Source organism: Delphinus delphis, chromosome 20 (genome assembly GCF_949987515.2).
Source record: "Delphinus delphis chromosome 20, mDelDel1.2, whole genome shotgun sequence".
Taxonomy (NCBI): domain Eukaryota; kingdom Metazoa; phylum Chordata; class Mammalia; order Artiodactyla; family Delphinidae; genus Delphinus; species Delphinus delphis.
Window position 1 is genome coordinate 18,239,340 of NC_082702.1, and position 25,740 is coordinate 18,265,079.

A 25,740-nucleotide genomic window follows, 5' to 3' on the forward strand; every position below is an offset into this window, starting at 1 on the left:
GTCAACACTTTATTGTATCTTATGGTTTTTTTAGGTTGTCTGGGGTTACTCTGCTCATCTCACTTGGGATCAGTTATGGGGGCGGGTCAGCTGGGCTGGAAGGTCCAGGAGACGCCACTTAGGTGTCCAGCAGTTAGTGCTGGCCCCTGGGTTCTCCTGCACATGGTCTCTCATCCTCAGTGGGCTAGAAGTTTCCTTAAGTGGCAGTATGGAGGCAGCATTCCAAGAGAGAAAAAATTGAAATTGCCATGCTTAGGAATTCACACAAAATCACTCTCACACATTCTACTACCCAAAGTAAGTCAGAGGATGACCCAGGTCCAAGGGCTGTGTAAACAAACTCTACCTCATAATGGAAGGAGGTATAAAATATCGTGGCTTTGTCCTTCAGGGTAGACAGCATTTTTTTCTGAGTGTAACTATGTCCCCACCTGACAAATTTTGACATATGTTGCTCTTACTGTCCTTTATTTATAAGATGGTGACTTTTGTTTATTTTCAATTTGACCAGGAGAACGAATTTCAGTTTACAAGTCATTAGATTTTATTTATTCATTTTTTGGTTTAAGCCATCTTTTTTTTTTTTTTTTTTTTTGGTGGTGGTGAGAGTATGTGCCCTGTTATTTGGGGGGATTGATTTAGGTTTTATTTGTAGCTTGGTATATAATTACTATTTTACAGGTACCATGGACATTTGAAATGACAGTGTTTTTTCTGTTTAGAAAAATACAGAAATTGATAGATTTATTGGTTTATATTTCTCAAATGTCCTGTGTCCACTCTATTGTTGTCTCTATGTGTCTAGTGTATCCTGGCACTCTCCTACAGGATTCTTACGGCAGGCAGAGTTGGGGGGCATTCTGTTGGGTGGGTGAGGAGGAACTGAAATAAAGAAATGATAGTTTTCGTTGTAACCATAGTTGACTTCAGGGGGGAAAAACCCTAGAGTTTTTTTTCCCTAGGTGCATGCAAAACCCAAACACGAGCTTTCTGTATTTCACTCCCTTAACAATGATCACAACCACGGAAACAAGAGTGCTTATTTTCAGAGAATGCCGTAGAGATATTGAAGAGAGTATTATGTGCTTCTTTGTTGGTGACGGACTACATAATTGACGTGGGGAGACGAAAGTAATATAGCAAAAATTTAAGGCAAAACACAGGAAGTGGCAAACAGTTGTGAACCAAAGAGAGTGCCAGACATGAAGAGAGCTGTGGGGAGGGGTTGGGGTAGGGGGAGCCTCTGGACTGGGGTGGGGGTCTGGGCTTACAGAGCTGACTTGAAGCCTGGGCACAGTTTCCTTTGACCTGAGGGAAGGGTTGCTCCTGAAATGCTTAAGGCACAGAAGCAGTTTAAGTCGTAGTCACCATTAGGCTTCCCAGTGAACCAGCGGTTTCCCATTTTTGGTGGAGCATTGCTTTGAGTTTTTGGTGGCTGCCCATATATCTTATGAATGTTGATATACAGCACGACAAAGTTTGACCTTGAAGAGAGGTGTTGGGGTGACCAGTTGGTTTTCACAGGCCAGGGACCTCATGGCTTGTCCTTGGTCTTGTAGAATCATGTGGTGATTTCTGTGGTGTCCTCAGAGAACACATGTTCTTTGTGTATAAAAATATTTTTATTAAAACATTAGGGTACAGCTCCAGTCATTGCAAACTGTAACTTACTTTTTTGTCTTCTGAAAATGTTTGCTAGTTGATGGTTAAATTTGACCCTTTTACCTGCCAGGGTGATGCAAATCTTAGGCCACTTAAGAATTCAAGAACAGACTCCCTGTGGGATGTCTTTCTGTGGCCAAGGTAATGACCAGTTCAGCGAAGAGCCAAGCATAATCATGATATGGAATAAAATGCATTATGCAGGTGGTTCAAACCCTGAGGAGGTCTTGAACTACTGTGCACGTCTTGATTGCTAATTAGAAAAAGGTGTTTCAACCCAGAAACCACTGAAATATGTGAACTGAGAAGCATTGGTTATGGAAATAAAAATCAAAGGCATCAAGCTTTGCATTTTTGATTACATATTCAAATCACACAATTACAGTATATAAAATCAATTTTTACCATAGTCATAAGTAGTAATTAGACACAGACTTTTAAAATTCAAATCATATTTGTATTAGATGAAATTCTTCCAGTTCTTTACCCTCAAGCAGAAAAAGATGTGAATGGAGAACTGCTGCCTGCTCCTTTCTTCATAGATAATCCTTAACATAGTTCAGTTATAACCTGTTTCAGCTTGAGGGGACACGCTGGGAAAGAAATGAAGATGTCGTCTCCCTTCAAATGTTGTACCGTCTAGGTCCACATTTTCTAATCTTCAGAGCTTCCAACATTTTGCCAAGGATTTGATGCTAAAGAAGGGGGAAAAGAAAATGAGGGTGGGGTAGAGAAATGAATGAGAGCTGATTAAACAACGAAGACCAGCTCTTTACCAGAGCGAGTAGGTAAAAAGAGACCAGAAGCAGTGAAAACCCCTGGCACCCGGACTGTGGTCTCTAAATACCATTCCCTACTAAAAGGAAACAAAGCTTCTTGGAAAATAGTGAATTTCAGGTCTGGAGCAGAAAATGTGCAAACTGAGACTGGAATATCTTGTTCCCAAATGCAAGGACATGCTCCAAAATTTATGGGAACGTAGCAAAAGGACACAGGAGCTAACTTGGAGGTATCAGCACTGGGCAAACCTGAGACAATTTGAGCATAATAACGAATGATGACAGTAATGGATTATAACATATTTAATAAAAAATAGTTTGAGGCAAATAATACTGCCCCTCATACCCTACCCTATAGAAAAGAGTGGCACTTAATAAATGTAGAAGAAATGGTAACACTAGAAAATCACTTTTTGCAACAAACTTTATAATTGATTCAGATAAAACTTATCAATGGATGCTAAACCATTGAGTAATATGTTGTTGCAACAGGAGAGTCACACAGTCTCAAAGTATCACCCCTGAAGGCTTATTAATTACAAAGGGGAAAAAGGGTCATTACAACAGAGAAATCTGGTAGATGCCACCTTAACTAAGTGATCAGACTTTATCACCAATGATGGGACCAGCTGATACCATAAGTCTTCTGATGAAGGGCATAACATCACTTGTGATAATCGTTGCCAAAGATGTTTAATTGAGTCTAGTCATGAGGAATCCAAATCCAAATTTAAAGACTTCGTGCAAAACAACAGGCCTGGATTCTTCAAAAATGTCAGTGTCAAGAAAGGCCAAGAGAGATTTGGGGAACTGTTCTGGATTAAAAGAGAGTCAAGAGACAAAACAACTAAATGCCATGTGTGATCGTTGGCTGGATCTCGGATAAGAAAAAATGAGTATAAACGGCACAATTGGGGCAATCTGGGAAATTTAAACATGGGCTATTTATTAGTTAATAGTAAATTTCTTGATGGCCATAACTTGTGTTTTTGTGTCTTTGCTCTAGGAGCTACATGTTGAAATACATAAGGATTAAAGTGTCATGATGTCTACAACTAATTCTCAGGTAATTTAGCCAAAAAAAAAAAAGTGTGAATTGCTTGTGTACATCTGTATAGAGAGACTGATAAAGCAAATATGGCAAAATATTAACAAGTAGTGAATCTAGAAGAAGGCCATATGGCTGTTTAACATGCTATTATTTCAAATTTTCTGCAGTTTTGAAAATGGCTAAAATTAAAGTTTGAGGGATGAGAGCTGGCCAAATCAGTGTGGCTCTTTTTCTCCATAAGTTAAATGAATTTTAAGTAAGAAGAATAAATTTAGATGCAACTACATTTTTAAACTAATGTCATTATCATTGTAATAATACTTGCTTTTCTTAAAACAATGCATAATTAATTTTTGTGCATGTTTAATTTTTAAATAGAAGTATGTTCACATTTTTTTAAAAAAGTATATAAAATTTCTTTCCATCCTTACTCCCATCTGCTCTGTTTCTGCCTCAATTCCCCCTCTACCATTGGTTTCTTCTATACCCTTCTAGAGAATATTTATGCATACATAAAAATATATATTTTATTTTTCTTCCTTGCTATACAAGAGACCATATTCTACCTATAGTTCTGTATCTTGCCCTTTTTACCTATCAGTGTCTTAGATATCTTTCCATATAAATACACACAGAGTTTTGTCATTTTCATTCTTTATTACAGCTGCATAGTACTCTACTATATGAACTTACCATATCTTATTTAACTTTTGACAAACTTTAGATGGTTTCTTGTCCCTTGCTACTGCAAACAATGCTACAATGAACACCCTTCAAGAGATACATTTTCACATATGTACACTGGTGTGAATACCTGTAGAAAAAAATACCAAAGTGGGATCACCGTGTCATAAGGGATATACTTTTGTAATTTTGGTGGCTATTGCTGATGGAGAAATAGAGGCCGCCAAGCTGAAAAAAATGTAACACACTCCACCTTTGTCATCTTGGCATCCATACGCACTTCGTTTACCCATTCTTAAGTTCCAGATAAAAACAGTAGCAGAGGGCTTCCCTGGTGGCGCAGTGGTTGAGAGTCCGCCTGCCGATGCAGGGGACATGGGTTCATGCCCCGGTCCGGGAAGATCCCACATGCCGCGGAGCGGCTGGGCCCGTGAGCCATGGCCGCTGAGCCTGTGCGTCCGGAGCCTGTGCTCCGCAACGGGAGAGGCCACAACAGTGAGAGGCCCGCGTACCGCAAAAAAACCAAAAACAGTAGCAGAATCATGATTTCACCTAACAGGTTGCAACTATCCCTCAAAGAATCAAAGCACGTACTCCCTGGTCCTCAAAAACGGGTTCACAATCCTGTTTGTCACTTTATCCATCTTTAGGTGATGTTTATTCCTCTTCTACCTGAGTCACAATCCATCTTTGATACCCTGTAACTTAAAAACTGAGATACAGGGTTAACTACTGTTGTAGTCGGTTCGGGCTGCTATAACAGAATACCACAGACAGGGTGGCTTAAACAGCAGACATTTATTTCTCACAATTGTGGAGGCCGGAAGTCCAAGATCAAGGTGCTGGCAGATTCTGTGTCTGGTGAGGACCCTCTTCCTGGTTTGCAGATGACTGCCTTCTTGCTGTGTCCTTATATTATATATAGAGAGGGGGGGGGGGTCGGGGAGAGAGAGAGAGAGAGAGAGAGAGAGAGAGAGAGAGACAATGAGTGAGGACACAACCTCTCTCTCCTGTCTTTTCTTATAATCCCATTCATGAGGGCTCCACCCTCATGACCTAATTACTCCCCCAAAGGACCCACCTCCAAGTACCATTACATTGGGGATTAGGCTTCAGCATATGAATTTTGGTTAGACACAAACATAGTTACCTATTGCTGTATAACAAACCACACCAAAACATAGTGGCTTATAGCAACCACCCTTTTGTTTGTTCCACTTCCTTCCTGCATTGCTCCCTTGCATCCACCATTTCTGAACTTCTTTGTTTTCCTAGAGTGTTTTTAAAAAAATCTATTGAGAAAATTTTTGTGTTATAAGAGACACTTCCCTAGGAATGGATTTTTGCTGGAAAAACGATGAGCATGAGGACAGAATGCTGTGTCCTTCCTAGCTCTTTATTCTGACCATGGGAAACTGGGATACCAAGATTCCTTAACCTTGTGACTGGTGCTTTCTGGAACTTCATGTATTTTCAAGAGTATTTCGTTGACCACGTCCATTACAAATCACGTGCAGGCTTCTAGCTTGAATCTGCCTTGGGCATCTGAAGGACGCTCTCTCATTGATGAGGCTGAAATGCCTTGCCATTCCATAAACTGCTTTCCTAATCCCATCACTTGACTTTCAAGGTTAACGTTTAGGAATTTGTAGGAGAAAATTTTATTCAGAAATAGTTTGGTTTTTGTTTTTTGGCCGCACTGCATGGCTTGCAGGATCTTAGTTCCCCCGACCAGGGATCGAATCCAGGCCCCTGGCAGTGGAAGCGCAGAGCCCTAACCACTGGACCACCAGGGAAGTCCCCAGAAATAGTTTTAACTAATCACAGATACCAAGAACCACAGTCTTCTGCCACTGGCATTTTGAAAGGCAGAGGGAGAGGTGTGTGTCCTGCAGGCCCAGCTGTGGCAGTGGCTGCCAGCCTGTAGGGCTGTGTGGCTTCTAGAGCAGGATTTGGCAGCCTGGCCGGTGTAGGACTGGGGCAGGTGGGCTGTGAGACTGAGGCAGGGCATTGGGAATGCCAGAGGGAGACCGACCAACCCTGGGATTCAGTGTGAGAGTCAGATAGGAAAGGGAGCGGGGCCAGGAAGTTTGGGAGGATCTAGGGAAGGATGGGGGTGGATAGAGGCTGATATTCTCAGGGAGATGGGGGGAGGAATCTCAGTTTATGGGAGTTCCTGGAGAGAAAGGGAGAGGGAGAGACAGAGACCCAGATAGGCACAGATAGACACAGATAGATTCCATCAAGTGAGGGAAAAGCAGCCAGAATTGACAAGAATGCTCACCAGGCAGAGAACATAATTGAAGTGTCCCTATCTGTGGAATCATTCTAAAGTGGTAAAAGAAAAAGCAAAGGAAACAGAAAAAGACATATACTATATATCATATTATATCATATTATATATTTATATACACTATCATAATATATATACTATTACTACATAATATATATTTTACCACTTGAGAATGATTCAATATGTATTTTTTCTTTTTCTATATTCATAAAAAACAAATAACGTTTATTGAAGGCTCTGTGGGCCAGACACTGTGTTGTGTGCTTCAGGGCATTATTTCTTTTAATCCTACAGCAGTCCCACTTTACAGATGATAAAGTGGAGTCCAGAGAGGTTAAGCAGCTGGTAATCAGAGGAGCTGGTGTTGCAGCCCTGGAGCCTGAACTGTTAACAGCTGCTCTGGACAAAGAGGGCCGTGACTAATGTTTCACCACTTGGGTAGGTTATTTGGAGGTACCTTGGACAGTTCTGTTTCTGATGGTGATGAGTTTGAAAGAATAAATGATGAACGTAGGTGACCAACTGATCTCCAGTTCTTGTTGCTGCCTTTGTGCAATTTGGGGCTGTGAAGGTGAGAACTGTTGAGCAGGTGTGAAGACAGTCAGTAAATAGGTTGCGGGCATTCAAAAATAAGGTGCCGGGGACTTCCCTGGTGGCCCAGTGGTTAAGAGTCCGCCTGCCAACACAGGGGACACAGGTTCGAGCCCTGGTCCGGGAAGATCCCACATGCCGTGGAGCAACTAAGCCCGTGTGCCACAACTACTGAAGCCCGCACATCACAACTACTGGAGCCCACGCACCTAGAGCCTGTGCTTTGCAGCAAGAGAAGCCACCGCAATGAGAAGCCCGCGCACCGCAACGAAGAGTAGCCCCGGCTCGCCGCAACTAGAGAAAGCCCCGTGCAGCAACAAAGACCCAATACGGCCAAAAAAAATTTTTTTTAAATAAATAATAAATTTATAAAAAAATAAAAATAGGTGCTGAATTGGATATGAGACATGACATCCCCACCCCCAAGAAGCTTCTTATTAAAGTCATTTGAGGAATCAGCTCTTGATAGGAAGCCGATAGCCACATCTTTTTCTCTCCATTAGGGCACCCCAGTTAAGAAACTGGACTTAAAATCACTTGAGAACTTTATACGATTTTAATGTCTAAGAATCCAAATTAGCATGTCTCTGTCCAAAGGGTATGAAAAACTAATCTGAGTATAATTATCATATAATGTGATACCGGGGCAGGGACCTGGAGCCTGCTGCCTGTGGACCTAAGTTACTAATGAGGGGGTGGGCTGTAGACCACTAACAGCTCCATCAGGGTCCCACTCGGTGCAGCTCAGGAGAGCAGCTGGGATGGTGATGCCTGGAAGGTCAGAGAGGGGTCAGCTGCGGCTGAATGTTGGCGGCCTTACAGCCAGACCATGCAGAGAGATTGCTTGGAGCCCTGGAAGAAAGCCACATTTAACATTCAGGTTTGAGATGCTCTCGGGGGAAAATGCTTGTTCAGTGAGAGCTGTGACCAGGACAATAGGAGTGGAGGGGGTCTGCGAACTGTTGATTGAAAGCTACCTGCCTCAACCCATCAGATCTGCCTTCAGGCCACTCCAGGGAGCTGACCTGTGTCTTTTATTTGATTCTAAGGGATGGAGCCCACTTCTAATAGGGCATCAATAAAGCTTCAGGATAATTAAGTACCTAATTGAGTGTCTAAATTCAGCTCAAGCAATTTACATGCAATCTTGCCATGTCTGGGATGTTTTTTTCACTTATGTCTAAGAAGTCATATTTTGGACTTTTTGTTTTGTTTCTTAATTTCCTTTGATACGACTGTGGCTGCCTTTGCATATTTATGACATTGGACAGGTTGCTGTGGCCACACTATATGCAAATCAACCAGTAAATGCAGTAGAAAAATAATATGGAAATCTAAAAAGGTAAATAAATGGGGGTTAGAAAAGAGTTTAGACAACACTCGCAGAAACTCCCTTAGTGAGAATGACCCTCAGCGGAGCACTGGAATACTTGGAATATGGGCACTTATTCCTGCCAGGGAGCTCTCGGCTTTTTGTTGGAAATTATGTACATTTTTATTATAGTCTTTATCAACAGACCTCTTACCTCTGGGAAAAAGTTACTGCCTTTCTTCAGTATCTGTGCTTTTGTTCTCATCCATCCAAACATTTATTAAGTGCTTACTGTATGCACTGTTCCAGTTGACAGTCTGGTTCTCGCTCTCAAATCTTGCCACACACTCTCTCCTCCTGCTTCATTCTCCCCCCCACCCAGCCCTCCTACCGCCAACGGCACAGCAAACCAGCCCAACAAGTGAATGTGGCCGGGCACAGCAAACCAGCCCAACAAGTGAATCAGGGATTGGACTTGGTGAGGGGTGCGGGGGACTCGGGGCTATTTCAGAAGGGTCCTTGGAGCTTTGAGGAGCACGAGAATTGTTCCCTTTTGTGCGTTGCTTGTCTCTGTTCTACACCCCCCAAGAGCCGGAGATTGCCAGTGGAGTCCACACTTCAACTCTTCAGAAATTTATGTTCAAATCCCTTAGAAGGAGGAGAATCTGCCTCAATTAAGGCTTTATCTTAAAACTGAACATTACTTTTGTTTTTTTTTTTTTTGCGGTACGTGGGCCTCTCACTGTTGTGGCCTCTCCCGTTGCGGAACGCAGGCTCTGGACGCGCAGGCTCAGCGGCCATGGCTCACGGGCCCAGCCGCTCCGCGGCATGTGGGATCCTCCCAGACTGGGGCACGAACCCGTGTCCCCTGCATTGGCAGGCGGACTCTCAACCACTGAGCCACCAGGGAAGCCCTGAACATTACATTTTAAATAAAAAAGATAAGATGTCAAAATGTGTGCTGTTGCCACTTAGTGTATACATCCCTATTCTGTGTCTGACTTTAACATGGACAATTTCAAACATACATACAAGCTGGGAAAATCATATAACCCCCACATTTCAGTAATTATCAACTTATAGTCAGTTTGCTTTCATCCGTACCCTCTTCCCACTGGATGATTTTGAAGCAATCCCAGACACCATATAATTTCATCTGTAAATATTTCAACATGTATTTCTAAAAAAAGAAAACATAAAAAAATCCACAATAACCTTCTGCAATTCCTTAAAATCGAATACCTAATCAGCAAATGCTCAAATGATTCAACTGCGTTTTCAGTTTGTTCTAATGGGTTTTCAGAGAAGGTTTGTGATTGGCTGAGGTGCCTGTTAAGTCTCAATCTGTGTCACCCCCTTTCCCTTGTGTTGATCAAGGCTTTTTAAAATGGTAAAACCACCTGTTGAATATTATCGACGATGTGTTTTGATGTCACGAAATGATCATCAGTGAAAGATTAAAATTGTTTTTATCAATTTTCACATGGTGGAAAACATACATAGAGAATTGCTTACAATGGAAAGAGTTCCCCATCTCATCACCTTCGCCTCTGAGGCACTCCTCCATTTTCTATTTAGTTTCTCTAGTGTTTACATCCGAGACTGTAATCACCATATGTGGATCTCTGTGCCGTGGCTATTACACACTGGCTCCCACTGTGAAAGATGGGGACTTGGTGCTCTTACTCTGCAAATACTGTTCACTGGAAGACCTCATTTGTAGTTAAGTGCATCCACATGTAACTTTCTCAGAATGAGTGCTTGGCAGGTCAATTTTCTAAATCTTTGCATATTTGAAAACACTTGATTGATACTTGGCCTGGGTTAGGAGTTCTAGGGTCAAAATTGTTTTCCCTAAAAACTTTGAAGTCCTTTTTCCATTTAAAAAAATGTAACTTGCAAGGTTATTTTCCTTAGCTATTATTACTATGTGCTCACATTTGAGTACTTATGATTTGAACAGTGCCAACCACTGTTCCAAGTGTTTTAATCAGTATCAAATTTAAACCTTAGCCCTATTTGCAGTATTATTAGCCACATGTACAGATGAGGTAACCCAGGAATGTAGCTTGTCCAGGCAGGATTTAAACCCCAGAACCTGCATTCTGAACCTGGCAGCCTTCTTCTACCTAAGGCCACACCTCCTGTCGCGGACCCCCTCACACAGCCCCAGTGCTCACAGGGTTCCTCCTCTGACCTCTTCAGGCCCGGGAGTAACAGCTTCCCCGGGTTGCTGGTCCCCATACCTCAGCCCTCCCCTTTGAAGAGTCTGTTTGTTGCCAAAACTCGGCTTCTGTTCACCGGTGCCAAATAGAAACGTGGAGACAGAGTTTTGGGTAAAGTAGAATAGTTTTATTGCTTTGCCAGGCAGAGGGGGCCACAGAGGGCTAATGCCCTCAGAACTGTGTGTCCCACCCTGGAGGGGGTTGTGAGGAGTCTTATAGTGTTCAGGGAGCCGGGCGTGGTCAGCTAGTGGACATGCTTCTGATTGGTTGGTGGTGAGGTAACCGGGAGTCAGCATCACCAACCTTCTGGTTCCAGCAGGTCTGGGGTCTGCATGCTTGTGGGCAGCATACAGTTCCACATGGTAGGGGTTTCAGTATCTGCAAAATAGCTCAAAGGACATGGCTCAGAATATCATTTATAGCCCTTGAGGAAGAACTAAAGGTTCTTGACTTTGTTTAATGGCTAAAGTATTATTTTGTCTTTCTTGACTGTTTTCCTTTCTTTCTGCATTTTTTCACTTCTCTAATTAAATTTATTCTTTGACTACAGATTTTTACAGACAAAAGGCAGGTGGGGGACATGGATGGGAGTCTATTCAGGGTCTCAGAGGGTCCTGCTCAGTTACATGTTCATTAAACAGCTTTTCTTAAACCTTCTGAGCACCCAGCAGAGACCATGACCAATGCAGTCACATGTCTGGGAAGTACCAGGGCTCAGATTCAACCTGGTTCTGTCAAGCTCTGAGTGCTTGTTACCCAGAAATAGGTTTAAGACTTAAGAAGATAATAGTTTAGAAGCTGTAGAAGATGAAAATGGAGAAAGTTTAGGTTAGTGTATTTTAATTTAGTATTGAAAATCCCCATATTTTAAAAAAGCAAACCCATTCTAATATTATGATAGTTACCACTCTGTTCATTTTGTCATTTTTATTTATTACTACTTCATATCTGTGTAGTACAATATTTGATCTAAGCAACTTCTCTTTTTACAAGTGTCATGTAACTTTAAGTTCTAGTTTTACCATTTTTGAAGTGTTTTGAATCCCAGTGAGGCTCTCCCTGTGGTACCCCCTGGGGCTGCCAGGTTCCCCCTCCCCTGTGGGTTTTTATTGTCATCACAGAGTGGAATGGCTATTCTCCAGAGTTTAGACAACTGGTCCACAGGGAAGACATTGTTTCTGAAAGGGTTACCATGACAACCTCCTTCTTCAAGGTAAGCATTTGAGTTTTAATAAAACAAAGGACTTGGCTTTGTATTAAATTGGTCCCCATGGCAGTGTTCATCATGCCATGCATGCTGTATTAGCCGCCTTCACTCCTGGTATATGTTTTTCCTGAGATTTAGGAGCTCAGCTCATGACTGGGTGGCCACCTCCTTGCATCTTGGACTCAGACCAGAAGCCTGACCTCTTCTGTAAAAAAAGACTCATCTTCCTTAAATAAAAAAAGGCTGTTGGCTGGATATGGCTCCTTATCATGTAATTACTATTTCCTCTTTGAATACAGGCTCTTAGGTTTGGAAAGAAAATTTTTTGCACTGGAACAGATGCTGGCATCTCTCTCCTCTCCACCTTTCTCTGATAAAGTATTTCACTTCTCTTGGTGGATTGGTCCATTGATTAGTTAGTAAATGTAGCCTTGGACAACTGGTTATCCATTTGGGAGAAGTTACTTCTCTGCTTTCATGTTATTCACAGAAACCTTGATGGATTAAAAATAAAAGAATTTCTAGAGTAGCAGAAGAAAATATAGGAGCCTATCTTCATAATCTGAGAGATGGAAAGAAAAGAAACCTAGAAGCAATAGAAGAAAAAAAGAGGGGACCCCTCAAATTTAAAACTTATATACACAGCCACAACAATAAATAACAAAATTGAAAACATATTTGTGACATATGTTAATTAATATCCATAACATGTAAAGGGCTTCTAAAAATAGATGACATACGGTAAAAGGTACTCAAGTTTATGAATGAAAGAGATATAAATAAACTAGCAAAAAAAAAAAAAACCCAACACTGTTGGACCAATCTAAATGTAAAAATTTAGAAAAAAAATTTAGTGTTTGTAGGGGTGTCGGGGAGAAGTATTCCTGCTCTGTTGATGGGAGTGTGAAATTGTTACCGAACCGGGTCCGGCTGCTCACTGCTCAAAAATCAATATGCAAGAGAAAGAGAAAGATGTTGGTAGAAAGGAAAGTTGCTTTTAATCAGAATGCTGGCAATCTGGGGAGATGGTGGACTCAGCGTCCTCCAAAAACCACCTCCGAAGGTTCTGCTTGGCCATGAAAATTTTTAAAGGGAAAAAGGGAAGTAATCTCAGTTAATCATCGAAACGGGGGTCAGAGTCATCGTCATCCCCCACTGTGTGCAGGCTTGTGTGCAGGCTTGCTGACTTCTTGTGGTTTTTCTTTAGATGCTCTCTTGTTCACACAGTTTGTTCAACAGATTACTGAAAAGGAAGCTAAGGAAGAGATCTGGTCGTCTATTAATTACTCATTCTTCATTTCTACTTCTTTGATCTATGGAAAGAACCAACAGGTTAGGCAAGGTATTGTGTGGTCAAAAGATTTGAAAGGTAAAAAAAAAAAAAAAAAAAAGATTTGAAAGGTGTGCTAGGGCTGGAGATGAGTACAGCATGGGGGTGCCTTGTGTTAGGTTAGTGACAAGACAAGGGGACCTCCTGCAGAGAGCTTTTTTCTACAAAGAGCTCTTTCCTTCCAAAAGCTGCTTGCAAATTTACACCCTCTTTGGAATGGGTAAATGTGACAGTTTTTGTCCATTTAAAATGCCCATGACTTTCAACCGCCAAATTCCCTTCATAGAAATCTGTTCTATAGGAATACTGATACAGATTCAAGATGAGAGTGTGCAAGGATGTGTGTGAGAGTGTGTCTGTGTACGACAGCATGTGAATGTGGGAATGGGTGGGTATGTGCGAATGTGAGTCTAACATCCTTGGTAAATTTGCTCAGTCTCTCTCCTTCACTAGAAGCTCCCTGAGGGCAGGGTTCTTGTTGGTTCTATTCACCCCTTTGTCCCCAACACCAGGGATGGAGCCCCCGCACATGGCAAATGAGCAAATATTTGAATGAATGAATGAATGAATGTCAGGTGGCTGCAAGAAAAAAAAACTGGGGTTATATCATGAATATGTGATATGGATTTGGGTCAATGTATTAATGATACAGAGGGCATGATTCACAATGAAGATGTTCCTATCGCCCACACAGATGTAGTAAATTACTGAAGTTGAAATATACAAAGCCAAAAAAAAAAAAAAGAAAGAATAAACTGTCATTAAGGAAAATCAGAGTGAGACACTTGAACACACGGTTCTCAACCTTTGACAGGTCAAACAGGAAAAACAGAAGGGTTAGAGGCTTTGTATAATGTTGACTTACAGATCCATGGAGTTTTGTGTCCTGTGCATAATCACCTCCTTGTCTCAGGATATGCGAAACTCTCCAGTCCCACACGGCAGGAGTACATTTTCTTTCTTCCTTTTTAAAAATTTATTTATTTAAATTTATTTATTTTTGGCTGCGTTGGGTCTTCGTTGCTGCCCGCAGGCTTTTTCTAGTTGCTGTGAGCAGGGGCTACTCTTTGTTGAGGTGCGCGGGCTTCTCATTGTCATGGCTTCTCTTGTTGCAGAGCACGGGCTCTAGGCGCACGGGCTTCAGTAGTTGTGGCACGCGAGCTCAGTAGTTGTGGCTCCCGGGCTCTAGAGCTCAGGCTCAGTAGTTGTGGCGCACAGGCTTAGTTGCTCTGCGGCATGTGGGCTCTTCCCAGACCAGGGATCGAACCTGTGTCCCCTGCATTGGCAGGTGGATTCTTAACCACTGCGTCACCAGGGAAGTCCCAGGAGTACATTTTCTGACAACAATGTCATAAAACTAAAAACCAATTACAAAAAGTTTATTTTAAAAATTCAAGGCCTGGAAGTTAAGCAAATAAGTCTTTTCAGTAACCCTCTGTCAAGGGTTAACTTCTTCCAAAAAGCAATTGTTGACTGAAAAACGCATACAACGTAAAAGTTGAGAATTATGTTTTATTTGACCACCAAAACTGAGGACTTAAGCCCAGGATGCAGCCTCTCACATAGCTCTGAGGGACTGCTCTGAAGAGGTGAGTGTCCTCCAGGATATATAGGAGTTTCTGGCAACAAAGATCAGGTAGTGGAACATCAAAAGATTACTGCTAATTCAAGAAAATCAGACATCTCAAGGAATTAAGGAATTTAGTGCTTTTCTATGTATGGGAAATGCAAGAGTCTAGACTCACTGAAATCATTCCTTTGACGTGCACCTCAGCTATCTGGGGTCAGCATTCTGTGCTTTCTCATCCTGAGTCTCCTCCGGGTGCATCGTAGAGGGAGTGGCTGCTGTGGCTGACTGCTGGAGGGCGGGCATCCTGTTTCTAACCTGAGTTTCCTCAGGGCTCACCGTTGGGGCAGCTGTAATGTGATGGCTTGATGGCTACAGCAACCTTTGTTTACTGATACGGCAGGCAACATTTTTTTCATTGACACAATTATGGACTCCTTAAAAGTTAGGACTGTGGAGAGCACCAGGCACCAAAGCTCATGAGAGATGCAGGCAAACTTTGCTCAGAGCAAGAGAAGAAGTGTTTTCATTATTAGGTAAGAGAGGATGAAAATAAATGAACTAGGGATTCAATGAAAAGCTGGAAAACCAATAAAACAAAGCCAAGAAAAATAAAAATGGAGCGACTGGAGACAAAATTAGAGAACAACAAATTAGAGAAAAGAACTAAAATAGGATTTTTAATATGAGGAATGGTTCTCTGGAAAAAGTTAAAAATGACTTAGATTTTAGCAATGCTAAAGAAGAAAAAAAACAAAACAGTAAATGGTAAAGGGTGTGTAAGCACAGAGATGGGAGGGGGAGATGGATGGCATAATAACACATTCCCGCCCCACCACCCTCCGTTTCTCTCCACAGGCCCAGGCATCAGGAGGTAGTGAGGGCCCTCAGGGCAGCCACCACTAGTCCCTGAAGTAGTATATGGTATTGCAAATGCCGAAATATCACAGCCTGTCCTTATCTTTCAGTGGTCAAGGGGCAGATGCTGGAGTCATACTGGTTGGTCCCTGTCCTGGAAATGTATTTAAGATCCTTGGACTCTGGTCAATGGGGCATTCCTCTAAATCAAGGACATGCAAACTTGGGAGCCATTTTCCCTAAGGGTGTGGAAAGAGCCATTCTGAGATGGGTGGTGACCTGGGACCCTTTGCTGCAGGGTTTGCACCTGGACAAACATCTCCTCTAGCAACAGAGTACAAAGAAACTGTAAGGGAGTAAAAGTAACCACATGCATGCCCAGTTGGGGCAAATTATGAACAAATAGATAAAAAGGCCAAAACCCACCGCCACTCCTTTTTTCTTTTTTTAACGTCTTTATTGGCGTATAATTGCTTTACAATGGTGTGTTAGTTTCTGCTGTATAACAAAGTGAATCAGCTATACATATAACATATATCCCCATATCTCCTCCCTCTTGCGTCTCCCTCCCACCCTCCCTATCCCACCCCTCTAGGTGGTCACAGAGCACCAAGCTGATCTCCCTGTGCTATGCGGATACTTCCCATTAGCTATCTATTTTACATTTGGTCGTGTATATATGTCCATGCCACTCTCTCACTTCGTCCCAGATTACCCTTCCCCCTCCCCATGTCCTCAAGTCCATTCTCTACGTCTGCGTCTTTATTCCTGTCCTGCCCCTAGGTTCTTCAGAACCTTTTTTTTTTTAGATTCCATATATACGTGTTAGCGTACGGTATTTGTTTTTCTCTTTCTGACTAACTGCCACTTGTAAGGTGCTGGGAGCAAAGACTGAGTACTGTGCATGATGCCTGCCCACAGCGCCACCAAGCGGTGGGCAGGCCACTTAAGCCACCCTTCCGGTCCGACACACTGGTCCTGCCCCTACCCTCTCGTCCCGTTTAGGGGACCAGCCTGCCCTCCTCGGAGAGGAGAGAGAGCAAGGGCACCTGTTACTTGCTTTTCACACGAGGGGTGCCGCAGCCTGAGTCCCATGAAGCCTTGCCTGAATTCCTCCTCTGGCCTCTGATGAATTTCTAGTAATTAAAAGGTCCGAGGACCTAAGTCAGTAACAACCCTGCCAAGAGGAGAGTGGGGACCAATGGAGAGAGAAAGGGAGAGAGAGAGAGAGAGAGAGAGAGAGAGAGAGAGAGAGAGACGCCAAGACCCTGTGGCCCAGAGCCACCCCAAGGCAGTGGCTGCTTCAGGACCTTGGGGTTTTTTTTGCCTTATGCAAAGTGTAATTTATAAAAGATTAAATAAAAAGACTCAACAATAATATGAACAAGTGTCCAAGATTTTCTTTAACTCAATTAATGTGGGAACCAGGAAAATGTTGAAACTGATTCAAAGTGCGTTAGAGGAACTGGGTATTTTAGGCAACTTTAATAAAGGAGTGTTAGGGTAGGATTGCTGGTTTAGATAGAAAACTGGTTCATCTCCTACAGGACTATAACTATAGCATCTAGGATTATTTTTTTCACCGTTCAGAGATTATTTGCCTATCTAACTGAAAAAATCTAAATTCAGGTCTGCCGGTACAGATCTGTAAAATAACCCAGTCCATAGGAAAGCAATCACAGGTGCAAGCCCAGCACTGCACTGAATGCACACCCAGCAAACCTCACTGGTCTATTTTCAAGTTGTGGATAGCTTTGATGATACTGAAAACTAAATCCCTCCTTAACTTAGTCTGAGAGGAGTTTTGGTACTCAGAGCCTGGAGGTCTGGTAGGAAGGAAGGGAATAGAACAGTCAGACGCAGACAGGTATTTCCTCAGCTGGTTGGAGGACCAGCCCAGAGCGCACATACTCCCATACAAGCGTCCCTTCCCACACTTCTCAACTGAGCTCTGTAAAAGGGCAACATTCGGACAAATATCAGTGGATTTTAGTTCATTATAAATTAACCAATCAAACTCAATCAACTTGTGTATTTGAGAGTCCACTACGTGACCACGATCAGGTCGGTGTCCGCGGGTTCCACATCCATGGATTCAACAATTGATCAGATCCATGATTGGTTGAATCCATGGATGTGAAACCTGGGGATAAGGAGGGACCCATTATGCCTTTTCACATAAGGGGCTTGAGTGTCCACGGAGTTTGGTATCTGCGGGGGTCCTGGAAGCAATCCCCCGTGGATACTGAGGGATGACTGTATACAGATGCGAAGTACTCTAAGACCACCCTGCAAGACTTCATCGTTGAGGGACTTCCTTCGCGGCACAGTGGTTAAGAATCTGCTTGCAAATCTCCCAATTGGGATTGACATATATACACTAATATGTCTAAAATGGATAACTAATAAGAACCTGCTGTATAAAAAAATAAAATAAAATTCAAAAATTCAAAAAAGGAAAGTTAAAAAAGAAAGAAAGAAATATGTTTGGGAGGAAGGTATTCCCTCCAAACGCATAGCTGTAAAAATGGCCATAAGGTGCTACATTATGTGCTTAAGAGTGGAGGCTTTCAATTTCTTTTTACAAATGGCAAGAAAAAAAGAGAGGAGAAACCTACAGATAAAAAAAAGAAACTTAAGAGATGTGTTAACCAAATGCCAGTTTCTGACATAGACCTTGTTTGGATCATGATTCAAATAACGTACTGTGGGGAAAAAATGATGAGACAGTTGGGGAAATATGAACATGGACAGGACATTTGATGATGCTAAGAAATGATTGTTATAGGTGTTGTTATTTTTCTAAAAAGAGTCCATTTCTTTTTATTTTATTTATTTATTTATTTATTCAAAAAAATTTTTTTTTGCGGTATGCGGGCCTCTCACTGTTGTGGCCTCTCCTGTTGCAGAGCACAGGCTCCGGACGCGCAGGCTCAGCGGCCATGGCTCACCGGCCTAGCTGCTCCACGGCATGTGGGATCTTCCTGGACCAGGGCACGACCCCGTGTCCCCTGCATCGGCAGGCGGACTCTCAACCACTGCGCCACCAGGGAAGCCCAAGTCCATTTCTTTTGAAGATATATATTGAAATATTTAGAAATGAAAAGATGAAATTCTGTGTGTGTGTTGGATAGGGGCTGGGTAGGGTATGGATGAAATAAGATTGGCTGTGAGTTGGTAATTGTCGAGGCTGGGTGATGAACACATGGTGATTCATTACACTATATTATCTACTTTTTTATGTCTGAACATTTTTATTAGTAATAAAGGCTAGGGCTTCCCTGGTGGTGCAGTGGTTAAGACTCCACCTGCCAATGCAGGGGACACGGGTTTCAGCCCTGGTTCGGGAAGATCCCACATGCCGTGGAGCAACTAAGCCCGCGTGCCACAACTACTGAGCCTGCGGTGTAGAGCTCACGAGCCACAACTACTGAAGCCCATGTGCCACAACTACTGAAGTCCACATACCTAGAGCCCGTGCTCCGCAGCAAGAGAAGCCACCGCAATAAGCCCGTGCACTGCAACAAAGAGTAGCCCCCGCTTGCCCCAACTAGAGAAAACTCACGTGCAGCAGCGAAGACCCAATGAAGCCAAAAACTAAATACATGAATGAATAAATAAATAAATAAAAAATAATAAAGGCAAAAAACCCCCACAATAATTATTATTTCTCTCGATTCCATGTGTTGGCTGGGCTCAGCTGGGGGATCCTTCTGTTGGTCTCACCTGGCGTTTCTCACATGACTACAGTTATCTGGCAGCTGGAGAGTCCAAGATGGTCTCCTCACAGGTCTGGGGCCTTGATGCTGGCTGTCAGTGGGACCTCTCCCTCCACTTGGCCCCGCATCACTTGGGAGTCTAGTGCAGACTTGCTCACGTGGCAGCTGGAACATTCCAAGAACCGGAAGAGGAAGCTGCAAGGTTTCTTGCCTAACTGCACGTCTACTGTGGTCTATCAGCCAAACTTGCAAAGCCTAGATCCAAGTGCTGGGGAACCAGACCACACCTCCTGAAGGGAGGAGCTACAAAGTCACATGGAAAAAGGGTGTGGCCTCAGGGAGGCATGACAAATTTGGAGTCTTACTTATCTCTGCTACCACAAAACTGTAAAGTAGTTGCTATTTACACGTTCACCATGAAACAGGCATTTGGCACCTATGATACCTGCTTAATTCAGACAGGGCCAGGCAAATAGGAGGATTTTAATAAACACTTACCGTATTGAACCAGACTGAATGAATTTAGACCCAAAATGTTTCCTCTCCTTGTTTTGTAACCTTCATAACCTTACTTGGTACAGTCAATGGACCAAACGGCCTGATAAAGATAGTTAAAGGATTGAGTAAAACCCTCTTCAGAATTTTTCATTCTATTTAATTTTAACAAATAGTGTATATATCAGCTAATGAATATTTCAGTCTTTCATGTATGAACCAAAAATGTAATTATGGGTTTGATTTTACCAACGTTTGCTGCTTGCAGTAGTCTGTGATCACAAATCGCATTAAATGAAAGGTGAACCCCATTACGGTATCTGGAAAATGGAACTTAATAAGTTATGTAATTATGGGGAAAATCTGTGCAAATTGCAATTTTTATTAGGCAATTTTCCATCTTCATCTAGGCTCTAATAGTCTATTAGGTTTGTGGCAGTTCAGTGCTTTTATTAAGGAAGTTCTTTAGCTTCTTTTCTGTTTGGTTCCTTATAATGAAGAAACTGTATTTTGGGGTAAAATGATCACAGGCCTGCTTTAACTTATCTTTTTCAATCTTATTACAATAGGAAGCTGAATTCTAAGTTAATGATTCAGCTAAAACTCTATAGATCCAATTTATGCTCATTTTATATAAAGACAGAGAGCTTAAGAGAATTTTATGCCAAGAAAAAAAAAATCTTACAATCCAGTTCTTTTCTATTTACTGCACCATGTTGAAATGTTGGCCGAAAGAAAAGAACTTAATTTTAAAATCTTATCAGGTCAGGTTTTCATCCTAAAAATGTTGTTTCACCTGTTTGGTGATTATGAAGCTATAAATCATTATATAGGATAGGAATTCAAAGTTGACACATGAAATTGCCCATCACACTACCTTTTTCTACTTTGTGGTTGTTTGTGATAGATTTTATGATATGTAAGATCCAGTAATGCTATGTTTAGCAAATTCTCAGGTTTTATTGTCATTTAAAAATTTTTGTAATATGTTTTTATTTAATTTATTTATTTAACTAAATTTATTTATTTATTTTTGGCTGCGTTGGGTCTTCGTTGCTGTGTGCGGGCTCTCTCTCGTTGCATCGAGCGGGGGCTACTCTTCGTTGCAGTGCGCGGGCTTCTCGTTGCAGTGGCTTCTCTTGTTGTGGAGCACGGGCTTTAGGCGCACGGGCTTCAGTAGTTGTGGCGCATGGGCTTCAGTAGTTGTGGCGCATGGGCTTCATTGCTCTGCGGCATGTGGGAACCTCCCAGACCAGGGATCAAACCCGTGTCCCCTGCATTGGCAGGCAGATTCTTAACCACTGCGCCACCAGGGAATTCCTGTAATATGCTTTTAAATTATGATTTGATAAGAAGAAAATGACCCTGTGTCACTAAGTATTAGGAGAAAACCTTGTGGAAGGCCTGTCCAGGTTGCATGGGTATTTCTATGTGCAGCGTTGAAGGTGGCTCAGGTAGCACAGGGCTGGACTCTGCTCCAAGCTCAGTTAGAGATTTAAAGCATGGGCTTGGCCTGGAAACAGAGGGCATGACAAATAATGGTAGATGTGAGTAACTCCCAGTGCAACAGAACTCACCTGACTAGGCTCAGGGATTTGCACACTTTTGGTTTAGTTCTGTTTTTTTTTAAATTAATTTTTATTGAAGTATGGTTGATTTGCTGTGTTGTGTTAGTTTCTGCTGTACGGCAAAGTGGTTTAGCTTTAAGAACGTTTTGTTCCAGGTGCTCATGTCTCCATAACACTTTAGGTTTTCGAGGATGTGAAAAACACATCTGTCTCTTCCAACAAACTCCTTTACATCTTCTATATGTCACCCTTGCAGATGGTGCAAACAACCTCTCACTTGGTGAGGTGGGGCTTCCCAAGAAATAATGATCTGGGTTTTCTTGGGAATCAGTGATCCAACAGATTATTAAATTCGATCAAGATTTTGACTTCCATGTTGTAAGACCCTTGCTCCTTCCTCTCCTGTTAAGGTCATAGGTAACATTCATCTGATAACCGAGGTTTAACTCTACGTGTATTAGTATCTTTCTTCACTAATCTGGGACACTTCATGGCCCCTCAGAGTCTGTGTTTGTCATCTGGCTCTTCATTTTGAAAGATACTCAGGCTGAGAATGGTATTCTAGGTGCAGAATAATTGTCCCTCAAAACCTTGAAGAAATTGCTCTGTTGTCCTATAATTAGAATAGTCCTTGAGAAGTGTACTGATTCTTGTCCATTGTAGGAAATATTTATTTGGAAACTTCTAAGAGTTTCTCTCTCTCTCTGCTGTTCTGAATTTCACACACTGTGTCTTGGGTAGGTCTCCTTTCCACTGATGCTCAGAGGGCACTTTAATCTGGGGACTCAGGTGTCTTCAGCACAGTTACTCTTCCTTCGTTTTTTTTCTTCTCCTCCCTTTTCCTCCTGGATCTTCAGCTGAATTGCTGTTGAAATTCCTGGATCTCTCTCTGGCTCTCAGCCTTCAGGCTTTCCATCCTGGTCTCATGTGCATCCGAATCCGCAAGGAGCTCTCTCACTGGCTCCGCAGCACCGTCCATTCTGTTGCTTGGCCCATCCCTTCATTTCCAAGATTATTACATGCTCTTTTTCATACAGCCCTTTCTTACTTGGTGAATTCCCAGGAACTCACACTCTGCTCTTGCCCACTGTTTGGCATGGCCTGGGGAGAAGACTGAGTGGACCTGCCTGGGGGTTACTGCTGCAGTGTGGCCAGCACCTGTTTGGACACCTCCTGGAATGTGCAGCCCCTTCCTTTCCCAGCACCCTGACTGCTCCCACGGTCCACAGAAGTCCACTCTTGTGCATGTTTTGGCCGGGTGAGTTCTCCTCCAATTCAGGCCCATCTGCCTTCTGAATTTCAGGGATTCTTCATAATTGCTGGTTTATTGAAGACATTTCTTCTTTTTTTGAGGACTCTGTCATAGATTAAAAAATACACGTATACGTGTGAATATGCGTGCATGCCATTTTTAGGCATTTGCCGTTAAAGGAAGCTGGATACACCATCTTCAGTCTCTCTGTGTTGTTCTGAAATTCTTTTTCCACTAAATGATATATTTTTCAGTATCCTAAAGTAGTCTTTGAGAACAAGATTCTTAGTGGTTGCATGACATTTTGTTGTATGTCTCTACCATTGTTTATTTAACTAACCCCTTATTATTAGAATATGATTTTTGCTATCATATAAAGCTATATAAGTATCATATACATTAGAACTGAGAACTTCTCTCCTGTTATTACCTCTTCATTTGTACCTCCTTGTGTTGTTATTCATATATCCCATCTCCTGTTTTTGGGGTTATTGCCTTTTTGTTTCTTTTGGAAATGATAAATCACATTTCTTTTTTAAATTGAAATACAGTTGATTTACAATGTGTTAATTTCTGCTGTACAGAAAAGTGATTTGGTTTTACATGTATATGCATTCTTTTTTATAAATCATATTTCTAATGAATAATTTTCTGTATGTCTCTTGGGGCACATGTGCAGGATTTCCTTTAGTTGAGGGATTACTGGATCATAGAATACGTGTGTGTTCAACTTTATAAAATTGCTGTGGTCTTTTCCAGAGTGGTTTGGCAGTTCACACTCTGATCAGCAGTGGGACAAGTTCCTGCTGGTCTGTGTGCTCATCAACCAACATGCGTCAGGCTTCTTTTTGGCCAATCAGTTGGGTGGAGAATTGTATCTGTTATGGTCTGAACTGTGTTCCCCCCAAATTCCCATGTTGAAGTCCTAACCAGCAGAACCTCAGAATGTGACTGCATCTGGAGGTAAGGTCTTTGAAGAGGTGATAAATTTAGAATGAGGTCACTAGAGTGGGCCCTACTTCAGTACGCCCGGGGTCCTCATTGAAGAGGAATTAGCACACAGATAATGAGCAGAGAAAAAAATGATGTGAAGATGCAGGGAGAAGACAGCCATCTGCAAGTCAAGGAGAGAGACTTCAGGAGAAACCCAACCTGCTGACACCTTGATCTCAGCCTTCCAGCTCCCAGAACTTTAAGAAAATACATTTCTGTCGTTTAAGCCCTCCAGTTTGTGGTACTTTGTTATGGCAGCCTGAGCAAACTAAATATAGTATCTAACTGTGGGGTTTGGGAAAACCTTTTATTACGGACATTTTCTAGTGTTTATAAGTAGAGAGAATAGTAATGTAACTGGCCTCATTTCCCCATCACCCAGCTGCGTGTGTTTACTGAAGTAGTTTAAGGCAGGTCACAGACATCGTATTCACTGTGGTCTTCAGTTGCATTTCCTGGATGTCTAATGAGGTTGAGTCATGATTATGTTTATGGGTCATTCTTGTGTGAAATATGTTCCATGTTTTTGTCTTATTTTTGTTCTTAGTATTTTGTGTGTGTGTATGTGCTTTTTTTCTATTGGGTTATTTGTATTTTCTTTTCTTATTGACTTGTAACAGTTCTTCACATAGTCAGGATGTTAATCCTTTGGCTGCTCATATGTGTGGCAAATATTTTATGGCTTGTCAATTCACTTTCTGTATCCTTGGTTTTAAAGTTTTAATTTTGAGATAATTGGAGACTAATAGAAGGGTTGCAACATAATACAGAAAGTTCTTGTTTATCCTTTATCTACCTTCCTTGCTGTTAACATCTTATACAACCTGCATAATATTTTTAGATGAACAAAAGTTCTTAATTTTAATGTGCACATTAATATTAATATAAGAATATAATTTATATAATGTATAAGATAAAATAAAAAATAAAACATAAAATATACTTATATATAAACATATGTAGTATATAATCTATATTATTAAAATATATAAGTATACTAAAATAACTATAAATTAATATAAATATTATATATAAATGTACAATATAGTAATATTAATTTTTCTTTTACAGTTGGTGCTTTCTGTATCTCATTTAAGGAATTCTTCTCTACTCAAGGTCATATGTTATCCTGTGCTAGCTCCTAGGCATTTTTAAAGTTTTGCCTTTCACATTTAAACCTTTGTAATCCATGAAGAGTTTCACCCATTAGGTAAAAGATAGGGCTTCTTTTCTATACGGATCGTCCCGATACTATTATTGAATGTTCCATCCTATAATGCCACCTCTGTCACATAGGGTTTCCATATTTGCTAATGTGACGGGTGAGAAGGCATACCTAAGTGCAGGTTTAACGCACATGTCTCTTATGCGTTTGGCGGTGTCTCTTAAATAATATTTTCAAGATATGGAGTGAGAAGTGGTGGGCAGGGGAGGAATTAACAACTGCTGAGAACCTGTGATGTGCTGGCCCTGTCTGAGGCCCAGATGCATCGCTTCATTGAATTCTCATGGTGGCCTGATGAGATGAAGAATCGTTACCTTCCCCATTCTCAGTGAGGTTGTTATGCTCACAGAGCCACCAAGTGGCCGAGCAATGGCTCTGGCCAAGCCTGTGTGGCTCCACAGTTCTGTCCCCTGCAACACCTTCAGGGATGGTGTATATGTCCCAGGACCCGTCTGGTGTCAGAGGTGGGGTGCTGCCTCTCTTATTGCTGAAATAACAGTGATGGAGGGCTGGTTAGCCATATAGGACCTTGGTCAATGTGGAATGTCAGCTTTCTCCTTGCCTGACTCCTTTTCTACCTTCTCCCCATCATCAGGACACAAAGCTTTATTAAAAGAAATGTTGCTTTAAACACGGAAAACTTTATGATCTTTCTAAAGAATTAAATCTATCAATCACAGAGATATTGTGATTTATAGGAAATATATATTTAGTCATTCAGATGACCAAAATACATTTCTCCTATATATTTGGTCTTCATGCACAGTCCCTGGCTCACAGCTCCCAAAACCCTTGGAATTTCCTACGTAAAAGTTTCTTTTATTATGTGAACGAGGTGACGTTTAGAAGCACCCAAGGAAGGCGGCTGGTTGCCTGGAGAACCAACCCTGTGATTAGAGGGTAGGAATTTTCAGTCCTACCCTCTGATT

General features: G+C 41.9%; 1 long non-coding RNA gene across 1 annotated transcript in view; it reads left to right on the plus strand.

Annotated features, from left to right (window-relative positions):
* Positions 1–25,740, plus strand: part of LOC132416494 (uncharacterized) — an 86,030-nt gene that overhangs the window by 23,185 nt on the left and 37,105 nt on the right. The window contains exon 3 of the long non-coding RNA XR_009517614.1: positions 3,448–3,507. This is a non-coding gene — a long non-coding RNA (uncharacterized lncRNA). The remainder of the gene's footprint in view (positions 1–3,447; positions 3,508–25,740) is intronic.